General features: G+C 44.5%; 1 long non-coding RNA gene across 1 annotated transcript in view; it reads left to right on the top strand.

The window, feature by feature from the left end:
- The window catches only part of LOC137661632 (uncharacterized), a 73880-nt gene extending 62694 nt beyond the window's left edge, over window positions 1–11186 (top strand). The window contains exon 3 of the long non-coding RNA XR_011047884.1: window positions 10881–11186. This is a non-coding gene — a long non-coding RNA (uncharacterized lncRNA). The remainder of the gene's footprint in view (window positions 1–10880) is intronic.
- The last annotated feature ends 2230 nt before the right edge of the window (window positions 11187–13416 follow it).

The raw sequence follows: 13416 nt of genomic DNA, 5'->3' as shown, positions 1-13416 counted from the left end.
AACTCCAGGGAACAGGTGCATTTAACCTGTCTCCTCCTCCCTGTCATGTGCCCTGCTATGGCTTAGGGACTGCACTGCTCTTACTTACCCCTGTGACATATGTGTAATATGATTCATGCATCACACTGAGAGTTTAGGTGTTCAGCTCAGGACTAGGGCTTCAGAGACGGGGCAAGTGGCTTGAGTTCTGGTGCTGGGATGTTGCGTACCACCAGTTCCCTTCATGGACCTCGCCCACTCATCTTTAAGACTCTTCTATGGTCAGTCATTCCCAGGGCTTACTTGATGCAATATCCTAGCTTTTCCTTAAAAAATCTTTTGCGTTTAACACTTTAAACCTGTTTTTATATGTAGCTATATCCTTTTAATATCCACTTTAAGTTTTCTTCTACAAAACAGCATCCATTTTACAACCAGTACATTAATTTCTTCCACTAGCAGAAACCAGCTTCTCTTACACATTTCCTCTCTTTCAGCCTATTTTCATACTGCTTTGACACAGATAAAGAAACTGCAGTGCTCTGCAGAAAACATGGGAAAATATTAATTTTATTAAACAGAAGAATACATTAAAATAGAAATAGACTGTTCAAAAAAGCTTCACTGGCTATGGTCAGTCGAGGTACAGCCTCACTCAGTGGAATGCTGGTGTAGTTCTACTGGCTATATAGCTGGTTTACTTTGGATGGAGTTATGTTACAGAAATAAAAGTAACTGAGTGGAATTTTAAATGGATTCAACAATCTTCCATTGAACAATTTGTGATCTAGAATTACTCTTAACTAAGCCCCTAATTTCTTTTCATTCACCACTCTTTGGATAGCTGAATCACTGCCTTTTATTGCACCAGAAGAGGGATCATGAAATAATTTGTAGCAATAATCAATCCTCTGCCTAGCCTGCCACAATTAATTCACTATTAACAGAAGTGGGAGGTTGAGTTTGCGTTGGAGACAGTCCTTGGGGGATACTGTTATGTAGTACATTTTTTCTTTGATCTAAAAAGTTCACTTAATAATTGCAATCTGATCTGATTGCATAGAATAAGACATGGAATTTAGACAACATGCAAATAAGCCACATGTCTGCCCTTTACTTGGTTTACTTGTTTTTTTTTTTTACTTTGTCCCCTTTACACTTGAAGTGTCCATGTTCTCTCTGAAGCCTTACAGGAGCTTTTTTCTTGCTATCTCTTCTGCTCAGATGCTGCATATAATAGTCTGTAAGGTCATGCTGCATATAATGATATGTTGGAGTAAAAAAGTTTTAGAAGTTCCCTGATACTATAAGGCATCTTCCACAATTCAATGTGTTGTGCCCATCTGTCCTTATGCTCTTACGTTCCCCAAGCACCTTTCAACTGAAAAGTTTTAAGAGCAGCTGTATAGATCCACTGAGATTAATGATGGGGAAAATAAACAGTTTTCTTTGAATATTTTCTTCCTTCTCCTGGGCTGACTGCAGTACATGCCTACGGAACATGGACAGCAGAGTTAAGTGACTGGACCTACCTGACACCCCCACCTTTCCCCAAGCAATACAGCTTGGCAGGTCACACTGGGCTAATTATTAAGGTGACTTTTGCAACCAGCCTACAAGGCCCCCGAAGTTTCCCTGCTGCCCTGTTCAGCATGGGTGAGGTCTCTTGGGTCCATTCAGAGAATGGATCACTTGGGTCCATTCAGAGGCAGTGACACAGAAACATGAAAAAGGTCTTGAAATACACATCAGGTTCCTAGGAGGGAGAAAGTAGTAATCCCCATTTCTACCCCATGATGGGCAGGATAAGTAGTAATCAAAGAAACATGGAAGAACCACAGATTGGAGAGTAGAAAACACTTTCTGTGAGATCAATAGATGAGGAATGACCTACTTGCCTGATCTGAAGGCAGGATCCTTCCAATCCTACAAGTTACCTTAGAAGCATGTCTCCCATCACTTGTAATTTTGTTCACTTGTAACTGTTTGAGCTGAAATTTCCGAGCCTGGGAAATCTCCCTGGACCTGAGGTTTAGCGAAACTTTCAGCCCAAGCAGCGACAAAGTTTCAGTTTCCATCACTTCTCTTGGCTCTATTGCTGGCTAGGACTGGAAGGATTGAGTTTGGGAAAACTGCAGTCTTTACTGTTCTCCATCATCCAATCCAAACTGGAGGACATACTTTAAAAAACCCAAAACCTCTGTTTGTACATACCCAATAGAGACATTCGTGTTTTGTGGTTATCAGACAGAAAGACTCTGCTTTCAGGGAACCAAGCTCAGCCCCTAATGGTTCTTGTGGTGTTTGATCAAGTGTTGGAGAAGTTCCTTCTATTGCTACTTTTCACAGTATGTGGAAGTCTTACAAGATGCCTTTAACGTCTCACATGCAGCTTTTTTTCCCCTGTAATGAAATGTAGATGAAAAAGTGATGCAAGTGTGGCTACCTCTCCAAGAATTGGTATAGGACCTATCTCATTCCCTTATCTCTGCTAACTTTAAACACTCTGCTTGAATTTGGAAACTGAGATGAAGCACAAGCCTTTGCCATCTATTTGATGTCAGTCTACCAGGATCACTAGATCAGCTGCTTTTGCTGTAGTGCTGTACAAAGCTCCTGCACCTTCATCTGCATCCTGCTGATACTTTCAGGGGCAGAGGGACATTCAGATCCTGTTAGCCTTTGTGAACAGGATCTGCTCCTTACTGCCATTCATGGAACTAGCATCCAGCTTCTGGGCTATTTTCATGATGAAATGAGCTTTTTTTTTTTTTAATCAAATACCTATTTGCAGCACAGCTTAATTCCTCAGCTTTTTAATTCCTCAGTAATTAGCAGATTGGAAGAGTATACTTGATTTCTGAAGACTCTGCAATGATTTTCCTCATGATTACTTGAAGAACAGCAATGCCCTGAACCCCAGGCAGGAGTGCAAAAAAACATCTGTATCAGAACAGTTATGAAAATGCCACAATGATATCACCATTTAAAGAAAAATAAACAGTTATCTCATATTCTCCACAAGATATTGATAGATAAATGCTATGATGATAGCAGGATAAAGGCATTTTCACTTGGTCAAATATGGAGGTGAGAGAGTTCCTCCTTTCTTCATGCTTATTTCAGACAGGGTCATGCCCCAACATTGGTTGAGATGAGGCAATGCAGTCCATGTGAGGAGAGAGAGATAGATACCTGCTGGGGCAGTTGGGCTGGGCTTGGGCTGTGACCTCAGCAGGATCAAAACACAGAAAATAAACTTTGAGGCAGAAAAGACCCAAATGTTTTTGGACACTGCCTTGCATAAAAATTTCCATTTCCTCAGACAAGTGAGGTATGTGACAAGAGCAGGTGAAGAGAGAAGGGTGCCTGGAGCTGGAAGCTGTTCCTCAGCCGCTGGAGAGGGACTTCTGTCTGGGAGCTGGCACGAGGGAAAATCACCTAAGGAACTGCGTTTAAAGCTATGCAGGAAGCATGCCATCACTCACCCTGGGTGGCAGGTCCCAGTGGTGCTTCCTGTGCACATCAGTAATTACCCTTGTTACTGCTGAAGAGTCCTCTCACTTCCCCAAGACTTCTAACACCAGGCAAGGCAGGGATGGCAACGTGACAGGTTTATTTCAGCCAAGCGAAAGGATAGGTAGCTGCACTTCAAGTAGGGGAAAAGCTTACAGAAGAGAAAGGCAGAATAAAGGAACCCAATCTCAGATCCTACCTGTGCAGAAACATTCCTCCCTGGTAGTCACTGAGATACCCTAAGGCTTTTCTCAGCTACTGGAGAGCAGAAAGTTCAGGCATCACCACTCACCTCCCTGCATTCTGCTATTCAGTGTGGAACCCTACAGGAGTTCAACCCCTGAAGTCTTAGCCCTGACCAAACACCTTCCCCATCCCTCCCAGGGTAGCTGTGGCTGAGCTCCCTCTTTCTCGTTTTATCTGTGATGGACCTCCTTTCCCAGCTGTTTTTTTAATTTTGCTTGCTAATTCTTCCCTGTAATAGGAAGGCAGCCTCAGTGGCTCAGACTGTTGTTATATGGGACCATCTGCTTGAACGCTTTCCCCTGTCATGACTTTTGGAGATAGGCTTGGAGGTATAACATGCAAATGTAACAAGAGCTTCCATGTCCTCCCAGGTGGCCTCTCAGTTCCAGAGTCTTCTTTGGCTGGGACCTTCCTTCTGCTGTAATGAATCACACATTGTAAGATGCATTTATTGTACATATACTGTTGGCAACCCACGGTCCTACTGAGCTTTATCTCTCCACCGGGACTGACAGATACATCACTAATGCAGAGGAAGGAGTTGTCCAGACTGCTCACTCCCACACCTGCCTGCACATCTCTCACAGAGGGCTTGTTGGGAAGTCAGTATTTATTTATTTATTGTGCCATGGGGTATGGGGGAAGCTGCTGAAGTGTTCCTCATTACTTTCATCACTACCTGAGAGGAAAACATTTTCCTTGATTTGAATAACTAGGAAGGGCTCTGTTGGCACACTTTCTGAGTGCCTCAAAATCTTTGAAGAGTTCTATCACCTCCCTGATGGTACCATGTCCAATTTTGCAGATGGAAACAGAAGTTGTAAGTAATAAGGAGGCCAACAGTATCCTATGCTGCATTGGAGAGGCATTGCCAACAGGTGGAGAGAGGTGACCCTTCCTCTCTGCTCAGCACTGGTGAGACATGTCTGGGTGCTGTATCCAGGGATAGGCTCCCAGTACAAGAGAGACATGGACATACTGGAGCACGTCCAGAAAATGGCGATGAAGATGATTAAGGGACTGGAGCATCTCTCTGGAGCTGGGACTGTCCGTCTTGGAGAAGACAAGACTTTGGGGATCTTTTAACAGTTGGACTTGATGATCTTAAAGGTCCTTTCCAACCAAAACAATTCTATGATTCTGTGATTATCCACGTGTATAAATACCTGATGGAGAGGGAATAAAGAAGAAAGAGACAGGATCTATTCAGTGGCACCAGTGACAGGACAAGGCACAAAGGGCACAATTTGAAATACAGGAACCATTTTTTCATTTTATAAGGCCTCCCAATTCCATGAACAGCACAGGGACTATTTGCTTCTGCATCCTCATAGGAATAAATATGCTGAAAAACACAACTCAAAGCCAGGGTCACGTACCTGCTCAGAAAACACAAGGTGAAGAAAAACCTCACTGTGACCATCTGAGGTTCCAAGAAGGGAGATGTTAATCACAGTTTAAAGTCTGCTTCAAAGAGACCACAAACAGCTGCTTAATTAGAGCATGCAGAGCTCACTGTGAACACAGTGAGACATGCGAGCAGGAAGGACATTGAGGTCCCTCCACACTCAGCAGTTCCTCCGGTGCCTGGGAGCAACCCATCCATGTGCAGCAATTGGAGAATTCCCCTTCTCGAAAAAACTATGTCACACCAGCAATTTTCTCCTTTTCTTCAAAAATTAGTTCACAAAAAGTGAATTCCATACAGCAAGTATGCTCCCTGAAATTACTGACCACCCAGAAATCCTATCCCCATCCCCTATGCCCACCTCAGGCAGGCAGCTCACTGGGAACAGCCTTTCCCAAACTTACAAATTCTCAGCCCTTAAACGATCTTGCAGCTACAAGTGTAACCACACAGACTTGATATATTTTTTAATCTGGTTCCACCAAGGTTAAAGCAGCCACTTCCATTCCCAGTAGCCACTCGGGGGCATAGAGCACAACCCACCATCCTAGCGACATCCTCTTCAGCTCTTCAGGGTGAATGTAAGTCTTCTTTGAAGACAATATGAGGGGTTATGGGAAGATGTTATTTGAATATACATGATATTCAAGCAGTAGCAAAGTATACTGCATTCACACACACACGCACTCCTGCTAAGGTATACTGTTATATAAAGACTTTAAAAAATCTTCCTAAAATCCAAACTCTTCCTAGCTGTTGTCTCAAAAAGTGAATTAAGGAAACTTACAAAACTTCTGCCAAATATGAGCCTGGGAATTAAAATTTATATCTTATTGCATACCAAAAATCAGTGGCTCTGTAGCAGTATTGCTTTTACGGCACATGATTCTCTTCTTCCTATTAACCTCTTTGTGTTCCATATTTTCTACACTATCTTGCCTTCTCTTTCCTCAGGCAATATCTATCTCAGCACCTTTCTCTCCATCCTATTAATCCTTTCCACTTGAGAAACCACGTTTCCTTTAGAGATGGTCTGATACACAGCTCATCAAACTGTGATAACTTTTCTCTGCTGTTACATGCCTGTGAAGCTTCCTGCTTCTACTGCAGATCTGAAGAAGCTCTTGTGTGCCCAAAAACTTGCCTAATTTTCCCTTTTGTGCTGGTTGGTCTAAAAAAAAGATCGTGTCTTAACTCACATACCTTGTCTTGAATTAACGATTCTTGTACTCTTCATTTTTTAAATAAATGTTTGCATAGGGATTTGCTTTAGGATGCCAGAATGACTGAGCTCGGTGCTGCAGCTTGTCTGCAGTGTAGGGAGTGACGCATTTGCGTCACCAACATCCTCATTAGGCCGGGTGGATTTAGAGGTCCCTGCAGCCTGGTAACTGCACTGGCATAACAGCTTTTCTGCTAAAGGACTTTTACTCAAAAAATGTAACTGCACATAACTGTGAATTACTTATTCTACAAAGAGGAAATGAAGAAAAAGGAACAGATGGTAATACTCTGGGTAGGCGACTCAAATTTTGCCCTTTAATGAAACTACCACTTTGTGCTTTACCAGTTGGGTCACGGCAAGTCAATATATAAACTTTCAGGGAGTTACGATGAGATGAGAGACTTCTGGCATGAGTCTGCACCACTTCAGTCAACAATAAGGGGTGATCAGTGAAAGCACAGCACAGATTATGGATAAATTGACATCCCAATAAAAATGTGGTTAAAATGGTAGATGTTGAAAATCACAAATGACATGCTAGAATCTTCTCCACCTTGTTCGTTTGGCCATATTCTCCGTTTTTACTCATTTGCAAACTGAAATGTTACTCATTTTTTTGCCACTGCTGATATATAATATAATTAGAATTTCCATCTACTCCTTCCCAGCTTTTGCAGTAAAAGGGCTGAAATCAACAAAATAGGAAGGCATTAAGTTTGTCTATTGGCCCAGCCATGCTCTGCTGAACTCTCTGGTTGTTAACCCAGCACCAACTCATGATAACCATGATGATTTGATTGCTAGGTCTATTGAAACAGCTTGCTCTGGGTCCCTGCTGCAAAGCAATGAGAGCTCAGGAGATTTCTCTCCACCATCACTCTGAATCGCCCTCCTGTGTGCTGTACACTCCTTTTTTCCAACATTGAAATGCTCTTGACTAGGAGGTTTCAATTCTGCAGCCACTGACCACTAAGAATTCTTCTTGGCATCACCTGTCCCATCTCACTATGTCCCTTAAGGTGTTATTTGAAGCAGCAGCTCATATACAGGCTCGGGGCAGCACCTGTAGAACCCCTGGTGAGGTTGGGCTGGTGAGGTCCTCACGTCAGATGCCGCAATGGGCTGTGGTAGGGTGAGCACAAGCAGCTGACTGTCCCGCTTCTGCTCTGCCCCACAGCACCTGCACCACCATAGCAGTGCAAATGGGGCATCTGATGTCAGTCCTGCCTCAGGGTCTCCCAGGGTCACTCACTGCTTCAGAGCTGCATCTGGTAACCCTGGATGAGAGAAATTGATCTCCAGGGCTGCGATCATGCTGCAGGAGTTTAGAGAGGCTTTTTTTTTTTTTAGAGAGAGGAGTTGTGGGCCTTTTCCCAATCCTCATTTTGAGTGCTGCACAACAGAAGTCTGAAAATGTGAAATTCCTCCAACATACAAAACTATCCGAAGCACATATATTTGATGAGATGCAACAGAGGTTTTTTCCAAAGCCCTCAGCAGCAAAGTTACTTACTCTCAAGCTGTTGACTGTTTGAAGTCTAGCAATCTCAGGCCCTGCACACATCAGAAATGAATCTCCCACCACGTTCAATGAGAGCAGAATTGCTTCCCCGTGTGATACTTTGCTACACTAGGGCTGAATTCTGGCAGAAAGCCTTTTCAGATTAATGTTTGAGTTGTGCTGGGGATGATTGACCACACAAACCATATTGTCTGTTCGGTAATTAGTTGAGCATGAATTCTCTGGCATACCAATGTTTCAGGAGCTCTGCTCTGATGCTGGGTCTCACCATGAGAGCTTTGCAAGGCGTGAGCAAGACGCATGCTGGTTGTGCACAGCTCAGCACATGACTTGCAACTGCACACACGCTGTTTGGAGCCGCACTCAGTTTGCTTCCCTTTCAGTGAGGTATGTGTTAGCAAGTAAAACCAACCCACAAGGATTCCTGTGTAGAAGACCTTATGACCCTGGGATGAAAGGTATTTTGATGGACTAAAAAAAAGAGATCACAGTCATGCATATTCATAAGTCAAGAGCCTGGTGAAAGCTCTGCATTAATGTAATTATAAGCAGTGCAATTAAAGAGCTCTCACATTTGAAGTACTTGCAGACTGCCCCGGGTTAAAATAACATTTTTCACTGACAAATTTGCCTTGCCCCCTCAAAAGCACTGACAAAACCATACTGCCTGTTTTTCTGAGACAGGGTTCATAATTTATTTAGCTCAGTTCCAAGAGAAACAGCCAATGGGTTTGAATCAACCATAGTCTGCGAGAAACTTGCTTAAAGACCTGCAAAAAGTATTGAAATGCCATTGGACCCACAGAGCTGAGATGAGACCAGCTCTTGTAGGGGTGGGCTAGTGCTGTCAAAGGCTGATCCTGATTAGCGCTGAGGAGCCTCGGCAGCAGCAGAGCCCATCCTCTGTCACATATCCCACAGGGCACCCCAGTCCAGCTGGTAAGTCTGCTCCTATCATGCTCAAGCTGCTCTAAAACCTGGAGGTAGCAGGACCAGCTGTGAAATTTGGAGCTGGTTCCTCCTCTGTGCTCCCACGGTGGGTTGGGATGCACAGGAGCTGGGTTCCAGGTCTGGGTCTGATTTGTGCTGCCAAACTTTGTAAAATTCACTTTCTGTAGCTCATTTTCACTTATTTCCAAGCAGGCTGCATGTTTCTCAGTCCCAATGACTGCAGAAATATAATCCACATGCTTTTATCCTTTAATTTACAGCAAATAACAGAGGAAAGTCAATAATACAGGCTCAGTAAATAACACGCTGTGGGTGATTCACACCACACAAGGCAACGATAAGCCCAGTAAAACCAGGTGTGCATCTGCTTTTCATTGCTGGTGGAAGATGAGCTTGCTGCATCAGTATTTAAAATGAAAGAAGAACCCGCAATGTTGCTTTCTTCCAAAGAGGGAATTAGAGAATCACAGAATCACAGAATGGTTAGGGTTGGAAGGGACCTCTGGAGATCATCCAGTCCAACCCCCTGCCAAAGCAGGTTCCCCTAGAGCACGTTAAACAGGGTCACATCCAGGTGGATTTTTAATATCTTCAGAGGAGACTCCACAACCTCCCTGGGCAGCCTGTTCCAGTGCTCTGTCACCCTCAAAGTAAAGAAGTTTTTCCTCATATTCAGATGGAACTTCCCAAGTTTCAGTTTGTGCCTGTTGCCCCTTGTCCTGTCACTGGGCACTGCTAAGAGTCTGGACCCATCCTCTTGACACCCGCCCCTAAGGTATTTGTAAGCATTTATAAGATCCCCCTTCAGTCTTCTCTTCTCCAGGCTAAACAGACCCAGCTCTATCAGCCTTTCCTCATAAGAGAGATGCTCCAGTCCTCTGATCATCTTTGTAGCCCTCTGCTGGATTCTCTCCAGTAGTTCCTTGTCTTTCTTGAAGACAAGGAACAGACAAGACAGACAAGACAGGAACAAGTACTGGGCATGGGTGGCACAGGGCAAAGGAAATGGGTTTTAGCAGATCAGTTGGCAATGATGAATGTTTAATTTTAGCAGTGAGTGAAAGATGATTTAGAAACCTTGTTGTCTTGTGACCAGGGACTGCAGGGAAGGCCTTGTGCCCTTGAAGTGTGCAGATGAGAGGTCTGAAAGCAGGGAGTGACCCAAAGTTGATTAATGGGTGGATTTGTATCGCACGCTCTGTTCATCCTTCAGCCCTGTTGGATGAGATCAACTAACAAAGCAAGGTATGATCAGCAGGGGTTGTTAAATATTACAACTTTTCCAGGACCAGACTCAAATAGTGAATCACTATTTCCCTCCCCAGGTGTCAGTGCCCTAGTCTGTCTGGGGGGTCCTCGGAATGCTCACAGTAACTCACTGTGATTGATACACTCAACCCCCCTTAACCAAACCAGCAGCAGTTTGGTACAGGCTCCAAAGACAGTAAAGGTCTAAGCTGTAGCCAGGCCAAGAACTCCTCTAGGAAACCCACAAAGAAGCAGAGTGACACAGTGAACACCGATAAATTGAGGGTACAAGGAGTCTCGTGCGTACCTCTCCCATTGTATGCAATTCGACTTCAAGCCAACCACTTTATCCCATAAATACGACAGCCTAAGTGAGCCGTCTTTGAGCTCGCCCTGCTAGGCAGCATGGCTGTGTGGCGATGGTCTCCCCTTGAGCTGGGATACCTCTCAACGCTGTTCGTTGAAGCAACATGATCTTTTACCAACAACAGATCACTGGACGAGCCCAATTTAAATTCTCCCTGGACAGCAACTGGACTAATGCCAGGCAACTCTCCCCTTTAGCAGGGACACCTCTCAATGTTAAGACATATTAGTTGTTTAGCCTAAATAAGTAAGTTTCAAATAGAATGAATCACTTAGAGTTATAGCGTTGTGTGATTTAGTATGCTGTTTGCTTAGCTTTACTTACTTAGCATGAGTAGCTAGAGTTGCTGAAACCTTATGCCACAAGCTGTAAATTTCGACTTAGGTTTACTGAACATGTACCTACTTACTCAAAACAGGGCCTCCAGACCCAGCGTAAATCAGAAGATATGGAGGCTTCAAGACTACAACCATCAACAGCAGCTGCAACTAGACAAGATAACGGCCTATCTGAAGACAGTGAAGGAATCCAATGCGGAACAGGAAGACCCCAGACCCAAATATTACTACTGGACTGAACCATTGTGTGAGGGGAGGGTGAATAGTCTGTAAGGGTGTAATTGCTCAGGGATTTCTTTGTTCGTGTCGGCCCCTCTCCAGAGGCACCCAGCTTGAGCTGACCCTGCTGCTGCACCACTCTATTAAATTATTTATTCTTATAAAAGGATAAATATAAATAAATATAAAAGCCAGAGAGCGGTGGTCAATGGGACTGAGTCCAGTTGGAGGCCTGTGTCTAGCGGAGTCCCTCAAGGGTTGGTACTGGGACCAGTTCTATTCAATATATTCATTAATGACTTGGATGAGGGAATAGAGTGCACTGTCAGCAAGTTCGCTGATGACACCAAACTGGGAGGAGTGGCTGATACACCAGAAGGCTGCGCAGCCATTCAGAGAGACCTAGACAGGCTGGAGAGTTGGGCAGGGAGAAATTTAATGAAATATAACAAGGGCAAGTGTAGAGTCCTGCATCTGGGCAAGAACAACCCCATGTACCAGTACAAACTGGGGACAGAGCTGTTGGAGAGCAACGTAGGGGAAAGGGACCTGGGGGTCCTAGTGGACAGCAGGATGACCATGAGCCAGCAGTGTGCCCTTGTGGCCAAGAAGGCCAATGGCATCCTGGGGTGTATTAGAAGGGGTGTGGTTAGCAGGTCAAGAGAGGTTCTCCTCCCCCTCTACTCTGCCCTGGTGAGGCCGCATCTGGAATATTGTGTCCAGTTCTGGGCCCCTCAGTTCAAGAAGGACAGGGAACTGCTAGAGAGAGTCCAGCGCAGAGCCACGAAGATGATTAAGGGAGTGGAACATCTCCCTTACGAGGAGAGGCTGAGGGAGCTGGGTCTCTTTAGCTTGGAGAAGAGGAGACTGAGGGGTGACCTCATTAATGTTATAAATATGTAAAGGGCAAGTGTCATGAGGATGGAGCCAGGCTCTTCTCAGTGACATCCCTTGACAGGACAAGGGGCAATGGGTGCAAGCTGGAACACAGGAGGTTCCACATAAATATGAGGAAAAACTTCTTTACGGTGAGGGTAACTGAACACTGGAACAGGCTGCCCAGAGAGGTTGTGGAGTCTCCTTCTCTGGAGACATTCAAAACCTGCCTGGACGCGTTCCTGTGTGATATGGTCTAGGTAATCCTTCTCCGGCAGGGGGATTGGACTAGATGATCTTTCGAGGTCCCTTCCAATCCCTAACATTCTGTGATTCTGTGATTCTGTGAAAATCTGATGGCTGTCTCTGCTTCAGGAAACCTAGGGTTCAAACTTCGGAGTGAACTAACACTGGGTGCCCAGACAGAAGGTAAGTGAACTGGGAATAAGCCTGATGAAATTCTGAAATCTTAGCTAAATGATATAAAGAATCAGGTGTGCACATATAATCCTTTAGCTATAAACACTTATAGAATCATAAAATCATAGAATGGTTTGGGTTGGAAGGGATTCTAAAGACCATCTAGTCCAACCCCCTGCCATGGGCAGGGACACCTTCCACTAGACCATGTTACTCAAAGCCCCATCCAACCTGGCCTTGAACACTGCCAGGGAGGGGGCATCCACAGCTTCTCTGGGCAACCTGGTCTAGTGTCTCATCACCCTCACAGGAAAGAATTTCTTCCTAATATCCAATCTACATCTACCCTCTTTCAGTTTAAAACCGTTCCCCCTCGTCCTATCACTACATGCCCTTGTAAAAAGTCCCTCCCCTGCTTTCCTGTAGGCCCCTTTGGGTACTGGAAGGCTGCTATAAGTTCTCCCTGGAGCCTTCTCTTCTCCAGGCTGAACAAGCCCAACTCTCTCATCCTGTCTTCATAGGAGACATACTCCATACTTCATACTCCTTTAGGTATAAACTGTTGACCAAGTCTGGGACTAGGATTGGATCCAGCCACACCTACTCCTCTCTGAGAAGGAGATTAGAAAGCAAGGGGGTCCATTCTGAACTTCGTGACTCAACAGGAGGGTCTGCCTTACCTTTTTGCATCTCTAGTCCCTGTGTAAATCATTCTAAATCAATTCTAACCCCATTTTCCCTCTGTATGTTCCTCCGTGTAGTAAGTAACAGAGTGAACCTTTCTATCGAACTCTGTTAGGTCGCACTTTTTTTCCAAATACTCATCCGTGACAAATTGGTGTAGTCGGCAGGATGGCAAGTAGTATCATCGATTATTTACAGAGACATGGAGTGAGTCTGAGCCCCAGATTCTCAGAACAGGCTCGTGATAATTGGCATGATTGGAAAGCTGTGGAAGAACAGCTAAAAGTGCCCAGGGGCCATATAAAGGTTAGAAAAGGAAAAGGAATTATTTGTAAGATGCTAAGCACCTGCCTAGAAGCCACTTGTCAGGAGAGGAAAAACCTGAATAGAGAAAAACAAGATCTGAAAGACGAAATA

Source organism: Nyctibius grandis, chromosome 3 (genome assembly GCF_013368605.1).
Source record: "Nyctibius grandis isolate bNycGra1 chromosome 3, bNycGra1.pri, whole genome shotgun sequence".
Taxonomy (NCBI): Eukaryota; Metazoa; Chordata; class Aves; order Nyctibiiformes; family Nyctibiidae; genus Nyctibius; species Nyctibius grandis.
The sequence above is the reverse complement of the archived record's forward strand: the minus strand, read 5'-3'. Positions and strand labels throughout refer to the sequence as shown.